The sequence below is a fragment of the Nannobrachium achirus genome (assembly GCF_963921795.1).
Source record: "Nannobrachium achirus genome assembly, chromosome: 3".
In the NCBI taxonomy this organism is placed as follows: Eukaryota; Metazoa; Chordata; class Actinopteri; order Myctophiformes; family Myctophidae; genus Nannobrachium; species Nannobrachium achirus.
Genome location: NC_137812.1, coordinates 68,675,658 through 68,687,231, shown reverse-complemented (window position 1 = coordinate 68,687,231; position 11,574 = coordinate 68,675,658).

Here is an 11,574-nt window from a genome sequence, read left to right as displayed (position 1 = left end):
TCAAAATAGAGCCCGATGTCTCAATAGAAGAGCAGGGAGACAAAATACGACCACCTCAATTGTTTAAGTTATATTGTTTAATATACTCAGATTGGACACAATTACATTTTATTCATAAAAAAAGATTACATAGTGCCGCTTTAAGTGCTTGGCCAATTTACAATTTTCACTACTATTTTTTTTTAAATAATCTTGAAAATCTGTGCAAGTCTTCGAATATTTTGCCCTATTCTATAAATGTCTTCTAAATCTTCTAAGGTTTTTGAAAAACGGATGCTTCTATGTCAGTGGTTCTCAAACTTTTTCATGTCAAGGACCCCTAGAATGATATGTATTTGGCCACCGACCTCCATCTCGAAATATTATGTATCGGAGACCCCCCCCCCGAAGCAACTATTTGAGTTACAAATGTTCACTTTAAAAAAGATATATTCAAAAATTTGCAAAATACATCTATAGTGGTCCTATGTATTCAATTCATCAACGTGGACGATGTATTTACGTGAGTAAATGTTACTTGACACCACACTGGCAGTGATCCACGTCCCCTCTGCTTCCAGCAGTAGTGAATACAGGGGTGTCACAAGGGGGGGAAACGTGGGACTGAGTTACTAGGGCCCAAGCTGGAGGGGCCTTAATTATTTTATACTTTAGCTATTGAAAAACAGCAGATCTACAAGCTCACAGCGTGGCAACGAGTGCTGCGCTGCGAGCTTGTAGATCAGCTATTTTTGAAAAGTCATGAAAATGTGTGCAAAACTGTAAATCTTTGAATAAATGGGGTCCTTGACATGAAAAACTTTGAGCACCACTGACACAGAAACAGCATAGGTTTTTAAAAAAAACCTTCAAATACTTGCACACATTTTTACGCTTAAAAAAAAAAGCAGATCTACAAGCTCACAGCGCAATATTTGGCCACAGACCACCATCTCAAAATATTTAGTTCCACCTACTTCCAGGGACCCCCCCCCCCCCCAGAAGGAAAATATGAGTTACAAATGTTCGCTTAAAAAATATTTGCACACATTTTCACGACTTTTAAAACATAGCAGATCTACAAGCTCGCAGCGCCGCGCTGTGAGCTTGTAGATCTGCTATTTTTCAATAGTTAAAGCACAAAACAACACAGTGAATCCTTGTACCCAGCCAGGGCCCAGAATCTGGTGCAACACCCCTGGCAGTGAATGATACTCACACAGGGGACACAGTGATCTCAGCTCGTTGGCCAGGAACATGACAGCATGCTGATCACATTAATAACACGGCTAATCATTTGTGATCGTTTGATTGCGACGGGGCTTTGGCCTGACCTCGTCGTCGCTCTAAATCTGATCTGTTTCTCTCCTCCTCCGTCTGCGTTGGAGAAGAGAAGACAGTTTGTGTAAACACATGTCTCGCACCGTAAGGCCGCGGTTAATTATTTTCACAAGACTGATTGTTCTTCTGTAAAGTTAAAATAATGTGCATTAAACGTTCGTGTAAAGTGATATGTTCTGGTTAAATAAACACTAAAGGTTTGCCGTTAAAAGGTTAAAGCTCTATATTCTGATGATAGTAATCATTGCTATAGATCAGTGTTTCTCAATATTTTTCCTTTTTCCTTACCGTCACCCCACACAGCCAATACAAATGTAAGCTTTATTTTTATTGGGTATTGTGTTTCTTATATCATTTAGAAAACATCTCATTGATATTCCAAATATCACATTTCACGTTAAACAGGACTGTCAGTATGTAGTCTCGAGTAGCCAGACAACTATTCCACAATCTCTGAATGCTATATAGAGTCTGGAACAGCAGCTCCCTAACGGCGAGTAATGGAAACGGGCATTACCGTTCAAGAAAATATATTTTAAAATGTCATTTCTGCTAAGCAGCAAGCTAAACATGCTTATATGATTTTTATTTATATAATGATAAATGTGTGCGATGTGAGACGGAAACGGAAGTGACGAGGAGGCTTCACTTCCGCTTTATCTCGCACTCATCATTTCTATTTCGGTTTGCCAGACTGTATGCCAGGAGCATTTGACCAAATCGCGGAGGCAAAAGTCTGGCCACGCGAGACTAGTCAGTATGTGATTATCTTGCAATTAGCCTATACTTCCCAGGGAGAGAAAAACTAAAATAAATGATTATAATTAAGTAGAATTGTAAATGGATGGAAGGCCCCTCTCATAGTACTGAATGACAGGGCTGTCATGGCAAATAGCGCCTTTATCCAAGGCTCTTTACACAGATTGTGCATTACATTCAACCATTCACACACACATTCATACACCGATGGCAGAGGAAACCATGCAAGGCACCAACCTGCTCACCAGGAGCAACTAGGGGTTCAGAGTCTTGCTCAAGGACTCTTCCACATTAACTCTGGAGGAGCCCTACTTGATCGTACTACAGCCAGCGTCACGCAACAGCATCAAAAGTAGCAGAACCACAAGCTCGAACAAACACAGTTTACTTACTTTTGCTGTTTTTGAATTTGAATCCTAAATAGTAGGTGCAACAGTTTTGGAAATGTGAGGTTACCAACCGACAAGAGAGGAGTTATCAAATCCTAAATATTGTTGTTGTCGGGTGGAAACCTTGTATCCAAAACTGTTCGTATTGGATTTTATCATTTTAAAAATGATTTAAAAGAGTGAACCATGAGGCGTTGTGTGCTTGTAGATCTGCTATTTTCACTAGTATTGTGCGATAGTATTGTATGATGGAGAAGGGCTTTGCTTTACGAAGAGAAAACATACAAATGTGAAACTTGGAGATATGAGGTTTCTGCCCGACACTGACAATATACTTATGGGAACACTTGGCCCTCTCAAGTATAGTAATACAAGTAGGCCTACACACACACACACACACACACACACACACACACACACACACACACACACACACACACACACACACACACACACACACACACACACACACGCGCGCGCACACACACCGATGCTTGTTTGACCCGATCACTCACGCGACGAGGCGAAGCAGAGATCTCTCTCATCACAGCAGCGCTGCTGCTGCTGCTGAGCACCGTGAAGGACCTTCCTTCCTTGAAATCACAAACCCTCCTAGAGCAGCCAGAGAAGCAGAAGCTTGTCAAAACCCACCCCGCCACCCAGCGGGTACTGAGAGGACCCCCGCGCTGAGTCAATAAATACAGCACCGCCATCTGATGTGTATGGAGAGAGAGAGAGGGAGAGAGAGAGAGAGAAAGTCCGTTTTTTGACCACTCTGGCTTTTTGGGGAGACGCTGAAGTAGGTTTATTATTCCGGCGTTGATAAGATAAGCTTCTGGCACATGTTGCTGAAGATAGAGTCGTCGGGGTTGGAATAGCAGACTAAGTGGAGCCATGTTCGTCCACAAGCTCTTATAGATGTTTCTATGTTCTTCATTATTTAGCTTCTTTTTTTTAACAGCCTGTGGTGTTGAACGTATCCTACTGCAGTATATGAATAGTGAACTTGAGATAAGCATCTCGATGCTCCCCTACTCTCCTTTAAAACCTCTCTGAAAGAACACTTACAGGTGGCTGCAACTCTAAACTGCGGCCACTGTAAAAAGTCAAAGGCAAAAGCCCCCTTTCCAATGCAAGCTGCTCTTTTTCGGGACCTTCCCGGTTAGTTCTGGTTATATGGAAACGTAAGCAGAACTTGATCCCGGAACTTCATGGGTTCTTGAAAGGTCTTGATTCTGGAAAGTTCTGGTTCTAGTTCTGGGTCGGCCCTACAGTGGAAATGGGGCTAAAGCCTACCTCCGACCTGTTTACTGTATTTCTGACTGGTATATGATATTTTCCATAGTATTATTGTTGTATATTTGTCTGTCATTAAATGGAATTAATTCAAAAGGACCCCAATGTAAACAAGCCATACTGCAGTGCTTTCTTGGGTTTAAATTGGGTTTCAATCAATCATATAGGCTACCGCTCTACAAACTAATCTACATCGTGTTGTGATTCGACGTGTTGTGAGCTTCTAGATCGTCTGTTTTCACAATTTGTCATATGAAGGACTATAAACCTCTTCAACTTCTTGCGTTTTTTCAGTAAATCAACCTTCCTGCTTGATCACACCACAGCGTCACACAAAAACATTAAAAGTAGTTTGCGGCGCGCTTCGAGCTTGTAGATCTGCTACTTTTGAAATTGAATCCTGAAACAGTTTTTGGACATATGAGGTTTCCCCCCGACAGGGAGGACATACAGTAGGCCTATAGTAGTTAAAAACATAAACACTCCTCTGTTGTTGTTCTGTGGTTTGTCTGTATTTCACAAACAAACCCTGTTCCGGACGATATAAAAGCACCCTCTTCCTCTCCTCTGCACATCTCTCTCCCCTCTCTCTCCAAACATCCTGCAGCCTCACAGCGTTTTAAAATGGCCTCCTCCCCCGTTTCCTTTCTTGTTCTCTCTCTCTCTGACCGCCATTGTTTGTTGCTTTTACTGTCTCGTGATTTTCTGCATTGTTTTGTTTACGCTGCCCGCAGCAACGCAACGCATGGGATGGCAGGCTATTGTATAATCACCACACTGACTGTCTGTCTGTCTGTTTGTCTGTGAACAAAACAATTCAAGAACGGATGAGTTCTTGAGTTCACAGGTGACACAGGTGGTAGCCTGTGAAGCACCAAAGAACCACTGTTCTTTGGTGCTTCCTATGGTGCCTCCCTGTCTTCTATGGTGCCATTGACTAGATATACAGTATACAGTCACATGATGCCACCAGCGTAAGTAAGTAATGTCACATGAACGTGCATCGGTACCTCCAAACAGTAACAGTACGTTCCAGCATCATCACCACCTCCACCACCAGTATGTTCCAGCTATGCTCACCATGTTTCTGTTGGACGTTTGGAAGCAGATGAATGACAAGGTCCATTTGACAGGACAAATTAAGAGCTTATTAAAATCTAGGCCAAGTCACCGAGCCAAGTTCAACATCACCTCCGAGTGAGGACAAACCCCCCCATCCAGTAAAACATCAGCTCTTTAAGGAGAGGAGAACATACACTGACACTGAATAATACATCATAATACAGCTATCATCCATCATGAAGGGAACCCGGCCAGAGTTATATTTGTCCAGTGGTGCTCAGATTATATTCAACTTAATAAGTAAAAGTAGCAATATACGGTATGTCTCTGTCAGGTGGGAACCTCATACATGTATGTCCAAAAATGTTACTTTTACGGATTAAAGAATTATAGCAAAAGTAGTAGTTTTGAGCTTGTAGATCTGCTACTTTTAATTTTTTTTTCTGACATCACGCTCTGACATCACTGTGATGCCAGGGGAACCACACTGACAGAATCCCTTTTAATCCCGTATATGGAGTTCGATGAGGTCATCAATATTAGGCCCATATCCAACAGGACTTCATATGGGAATGCCCATATATGGAGGCCACATTGGCCACATACCACACTAACAGAATCCATATATGGCCAAGACAGATGGCCAAGACAGCCCATATCTGTGTGGCCGGTTCTACAGTCAGGGATCTCCATGTATGGGCATAAAAGGGATTTATGTATAATGTCGGATGTCATAGATGTCATTGGACTTTCACATTACGAATAACTGAAAAGCATGTTTGGGCTCTCACAGCACATCTCCATGGATCTCCATATATGGGTACCAGGGGTCTCCATATATGGGTAACTGGTCCGATATACATCACTGGCCAAATGGACACTTACGGGTCCATCAGGTTCCATTTGTACACTCTCAGAGTTACAGACCTGTAATGGTCATTTAGGGACTAGCTCTTATGTGTTTGTGTTCGAATTTTGGATGTCAGTGGCAAAAATAGCATTTTTACAAAATACAATATTTGCTCCTGAGATGTAGTGGAGTAGCATTAAGGAAAGACCAAAGCAAAGATTGACTTAAGTAATTGAGTAGATGCACTTAGTTATACTTTCCAGCAGTGCTGAGGGCCATGCAGCCTGGAGGGCCAGTGAATGAGATGCAGTGTGATCATAAAACCAGGTTCAAACCAGACCCAGCCAGGCCTCTGGATGCACCGTTGACTGTTCTGTTCCAGCACAGAGAGATGCATTGTTTCCATTAAATATGAGACAGCACCTCATCAGTGTTACAGAGCTGTTCTCAGGGCCATGCCAGCGCTGTTAAACTCAAGGAGAGCGTTTGATCCCCTGAAACCTGTGCCGACACAGTATACCAACGCACCGCTACCCCCTAGAACCATCTGGAACCCGTGCAAATGGAGCAGGAGTGACTCAATGCCTCAGCCTGACGGCCTCACAAGGCTAGTATCTCCCCCAGTCCAAAGGGATATATCACTTTGGTCCAGTGGTTGAGATGTTCCTAAGTTTGAATCGCGGGCGGTGTGGTGCCGTGACACAGATCGGGGTTTTCCCCGTGGGAGGAGGTCCAAAGGGGGCTGAGTGTAACTCAGTGAGTGACTCACTGACTCAGTGCCTGACGGTCTCAAAAGGCTGTAGTATCTCCCCTGATCCAAAGGTCTTGTGGTTAAGATATTGGACTTTCACTACACGGGACACCCGAGTTTGAATCCCGGGGGCGTTACACAAACACGCACACACACACACACACACACACACACACACACACACACACACACCCATTTGTAATTTAAGAGCAGTGGCTCTCAACCTGCGGGACGGGTCCCCAGGACACAATGCGGCATCATGCATGTGGCAATTTGAGGACTTTTAAGAGCTTTTTAAAAGTCTAAAGTCTAAAGAAAAGTAAAAGACCACTACTGCATCAAAAGTAATCAACACTATACTAACTATACAACGAAAACATTGGCCAAATTTGTCAAATAATGTAAGAAAGAGGCAAACTAAATGGAATGCCTCAACTTCTACAATTCCATGTGCTTGTCAGGGTGGTGAGGTCCCCAATTACAATGTGATTATTTTGAGGGGGTCGCGGCCTGAAACGGTTGTACATTCACTAAGTGAAGCTCTGGTCCAAGTGTTATTTGCAGTATCGAACAAACTGGACCTGAGCTGATTTGACTCTCTAGTCAACATGGTTAGTCAACATGGTTAATGATTTGGAGTCTACTTAGGTTTACTACCATGATGCCACGGGTACGGCTTACTTAGCAAAATCCAGTCATTTGAGTTGTCTGAATTGGCATTTAATAGTGAATTAGTTGATGATTTTTACCATAGACCTACCTTTTTTTCTTTGAGGCAATTGGTTTTCCTAATTTATTTTATGTAGAGGCAAATGTTTACAGTGCACTTACAGTGTGATTGTATTATTATGACTGTTAACCAAACTTTGGAATCAACATGTTAGCTCTTTGGAAACCACAAGTCTTTTTGTTTGTGTGTTCCCTAATGCTATTAGACAGGGAAGGATGTTTTAAATAATCTGGAATATATTATAAAAAAAAATGGTTCAATCCATTGTTTGACAGCAGACTGGCTGAGCAAACAGCCAGGGTGGCCATGTGGAAAATGGGTTGTTTGGGGCTAAAAGAATGCTGGATGGAACCAAAATTACCTTCTATCATATAGTTTAGTATAGGAAGACAATTTGTTTTTAAGGAGTGGGGTTTTCCACCTTCTCCACAGGAGACACAGTAAAGACTTGAAGGGAGGCTGAGCTACATTATAACGCAGCTCACATTAATGTTGTTAGCCTTGTCTCATTTTATAACGTTCTAACTACTGTGCAAAAATATGACTCCGTTATTACAGGCACTTGATTTGATTTTACGGTACATTTTTAATAATCATACCAAGTGAAGATATGTCAATAGATTATTTTGTAATGTATTTAACTCCACCAGTAAGCTATGTACTACCAGTACATAGCATTTTGTGAAATATTGAACACGAGGGGAAAAAGAAAAACATACAGAACTTCATTGCATCCTTGATTACAACTGTAAAGTTGTAGTACATGATATAGCCTATTTTGAAATTGTTACAGAGTTGGCTCTGTTACAGTAGGCGGCTGGCTAAAAGACCAGGATTTCTGTACCCTTACGAGGGCTCAACTTCAGTCAAAATAAACAAAACTACTTTGCTACTAACCAAACCAAAGGTATTGCGTTGTTGAAAGTCTATTCTCCGCGGTGGGAAACCTCTCAGCACCCTACCCACTCTGTAAAATTCATTATTTTTGTCATGAAATAAAACGCATCCAACTCGACCGCCGCCACATCCAACTAGACCACCGCTTATTTCCGCGTTGTGCATGCGGTGGTTCGAGGTGGGTGCATTTTATTTCATGACAAAAATAATGTATTTTACAGAGTGGGTAGGGTGCTGAGAGGTTTCCCACTGCAGAGAATAGACTTTCAACAACGCAAAACTACCTTTAGTTAGGTGAATAGCGAAGTAGTTTTGTTTATTTTGACTGAAGTTGAGCCCTCGTAGAGGTACAGAAATCATGGTCTAGTCTTTTAGTCAGCAGTCTGTCACAGCATCAGTGTGACGCTCTGGGCCAGAGCTAAGTGCCTATATGACCTCCAGTCATACCTCCATCTGTGACGAGGGGTGGTACTGCAGGTATTCTAGCGGGACGTCGGCCAGCCAGCTTGTAGGTAATGAGGGCAACCACTGCGCTATGAGCCATGAGGGCTGGCCGTTCGTTACCGACGTTGAACCGAGTCTGGATCTCTCTCCCATTAAAACAATTATGCAACCCTCTCCGCTGCAGTAACCAAGTGTTTCATTTTGTGCCCAACGCAAACATGTTGGCTGCACAGAGCATTCAGTCTTTCTCTTTTTAATCATTATTCAAACATCTGCTCCCGTTCAAAGCTCCGGGCTGTGAGATAGTGATGCATGCTCTGAGGTCAGACTGTTCCACATGTATTAGTTTTTATTACAGATTACTGTTAGGAAATGAAGCTCAGAGCAAGTCATTATACAAACATTCTCTTCACATGACAGCTTTGTTTCATTTTAGCCATGACTACTTTATATTATATCGTTTATAGAATGTGGAGGCAAATCTCGTAAAACCCCAGTTATTGCTGATTAGCCGTAGTCAATTTCTTATATATATATATATATATATATATATATATATGTAGCCATTTTAGAAAATTGGCCCCACTTTTTTTTACCAATTAATCTAGGAAATTAAACAAGACGTGGCAGGGCTGCAATTTCCTTAAAGTGAACTTAAAGTTCAACTTAAACGTCTTTGTAATAACCCTGTGTTATATACAAACCTGTATCTGGGCCTTATTGTACAAGTTCAAAATATTTTAAATAAAACATCCACATTTCTTCATCACTTGACCGTGACCTCCAGGGTCCACTAGCATGGCTTTCAGTCTATTAGTTTTTGTTTTATACATGCATACGGTATATTTACAGGATCGGCTTTGCATGTCTTTGTATGTGTCGAAAGATCTGGATTTCGTTGCGCAATGAAACTCCACAAATAATAATAAAAACTCTGTGAGTTCATCACTCACAGAGAGACAGATAAAGAATATTGATAGTATTTGGACTCTGAAATCATGGCCAGGACCACAAATATTTTATATATTTTAAATTGAGCGAACACAGAGAGGATTATTCAGCTCATTATATTTGAGTGAGCTCAATATGCCTTTCTTACCCCCAGGGATAAATAAAGTCCCCTGTCTGTCTGTAATTACCAGGCCTCACCCTAATTACTGTTGGGAAATGCTCCTCACCCCTCCGCCCCCTTCCCTCCCTCCTCCCCCCCAACAACAACAACAACATATCATAGCATACAGTGCCGTACATCAGCTTAGTGTAAAATTACTTTTCATGTGATCACAGATTTTTTTTTTAAACATGGATGTCTGTCTCCAGCAGCAGGCTTGCTGTGAGGGGCCCACAGTCCAGTCTGAGAGTGGGTACATTGGGGGTAGTAGAAGGGAAGGGTGCTCCCCTGCTCCGGGAAGCGCGCTGTCCAGAAGGCAGGGACGTGCTGGCCATTGGGAAAAGCGGGACAACTCCCGAACGGCCCGGTTCATTCCCGGCTTGTCCAGGCCGGCCTTTAGGACAAAAATAAAAATAAAATGTCGGCCTTCCTGCCATTTTGGGGGCTGGGCGGCCAACAAAGTAAATCGTCACTGTCGGGCAGAAACCTAGTATCAAATGTATACATTTTTTCGCAAAGCAAAGCCCTGCTTCCTCATACAAGGCTGTCGCACAAAAGTAGTGAAAACAGCGCTAGTTTAAATCATTTTTAAAATGATAAATACAAAACAAACGGTTTTGGACATACAAGGTTTCCACCCGACAACGACGAAATATAACTCACACTGGCTTGCCACTTGTCATGATCTGAAATGGCAAATCTTTGAGTAGCATGCAGCAGCGCTATAGAGAGAGATCTCTCTCTATAGCGCGCAATGAGGGCCTCTCCAACTCTTTTTCCTGGGCTGAATCAGGGGCCCAGCAAGTCCCTGCCAGAAGGCATTCGCATGGGGGGCGGTCCCACGCAAATGCCTGGTATGGAGACAGCTGTTCTCGGCCGATGTGTCCTATGTTTTTACTGCATTTCAATACAGAAATAATACAGAATCCATGTAATACATACAAAATAATAAATACAAAATTACAAAAAAGTTCAGTATGTCTTTGGGAGCAAATACCGGTACAAGCTATGTGTTTAAGCATCCATGTACTGTATAGGCTGCAAGTTTTCTGAAAAACTCATGTTTCTATATTCTCTGTCAGGTAGAGAGGCCCATATATCCCAAACTCTTACTTTTCAGGATTTCCAATAAAGAAAGGAGCAGATCTAAAAGCTCAAAACGCGATTGCTTTGCATTGCATTTCTAGCCACTTTCAGAGCTTGTAGATCTGCTACTTTTGATGCTTTTGTGTGATGCTGTAGTATGATAAAATAGGATGTGAATTTATGAAAAAAAAAAAGACAAAAGGTTTCTGCCTGACAGCAACGATATATAGCTTAAAATGTCCCTTCTCATGCTATCAAACATGATGACACACGTGCATATCTCTGTGACATCAGCTGTGGTGATGTATAATTACTATCCCGAACATCTGCAATGTTTTCACCGTAACTCAACTCAGTCTGGGTTGGACATTAAGTTAAAATAGGAATTGTGCTGGCAGGGCTTTATCAAGTAGGCTACTTTATCAAGAACTTGATGAAGCCCTGTAGGGGCGAAACGTTGTTTGGTTGAAAAATAAAATAAAAGACGGGAGAGCATCCTTATTGCGTTAAGGACATTTCTTTTTTTTATTCACATGATCGTTTTTGGATCCAGCACCGTGTATAAAGCTGTGGGGATACGCATATCCTACTTCTCTTGTTCTCTCTCTTTTGACATGAAGTTAAACATTAACATTTTACCGTATGTTTTACCACAACGATAACCTGTCGTCATTGATGACTGTCCATGAATCTATCCCCGACATTCTGTAGTACTAATGTGCCTTACCACAATTGATTGATTGATTGATTATTTTATCAAGACCAAAATACGCCAGAATGCTACGAGCTGTTCTGAATGTGGACCAGAACATCCACATTACCAACAAGGACCTGTACAGGCAACTGCCGAGGCTCAGCAATAAGGTAGCAGCTAGGAGG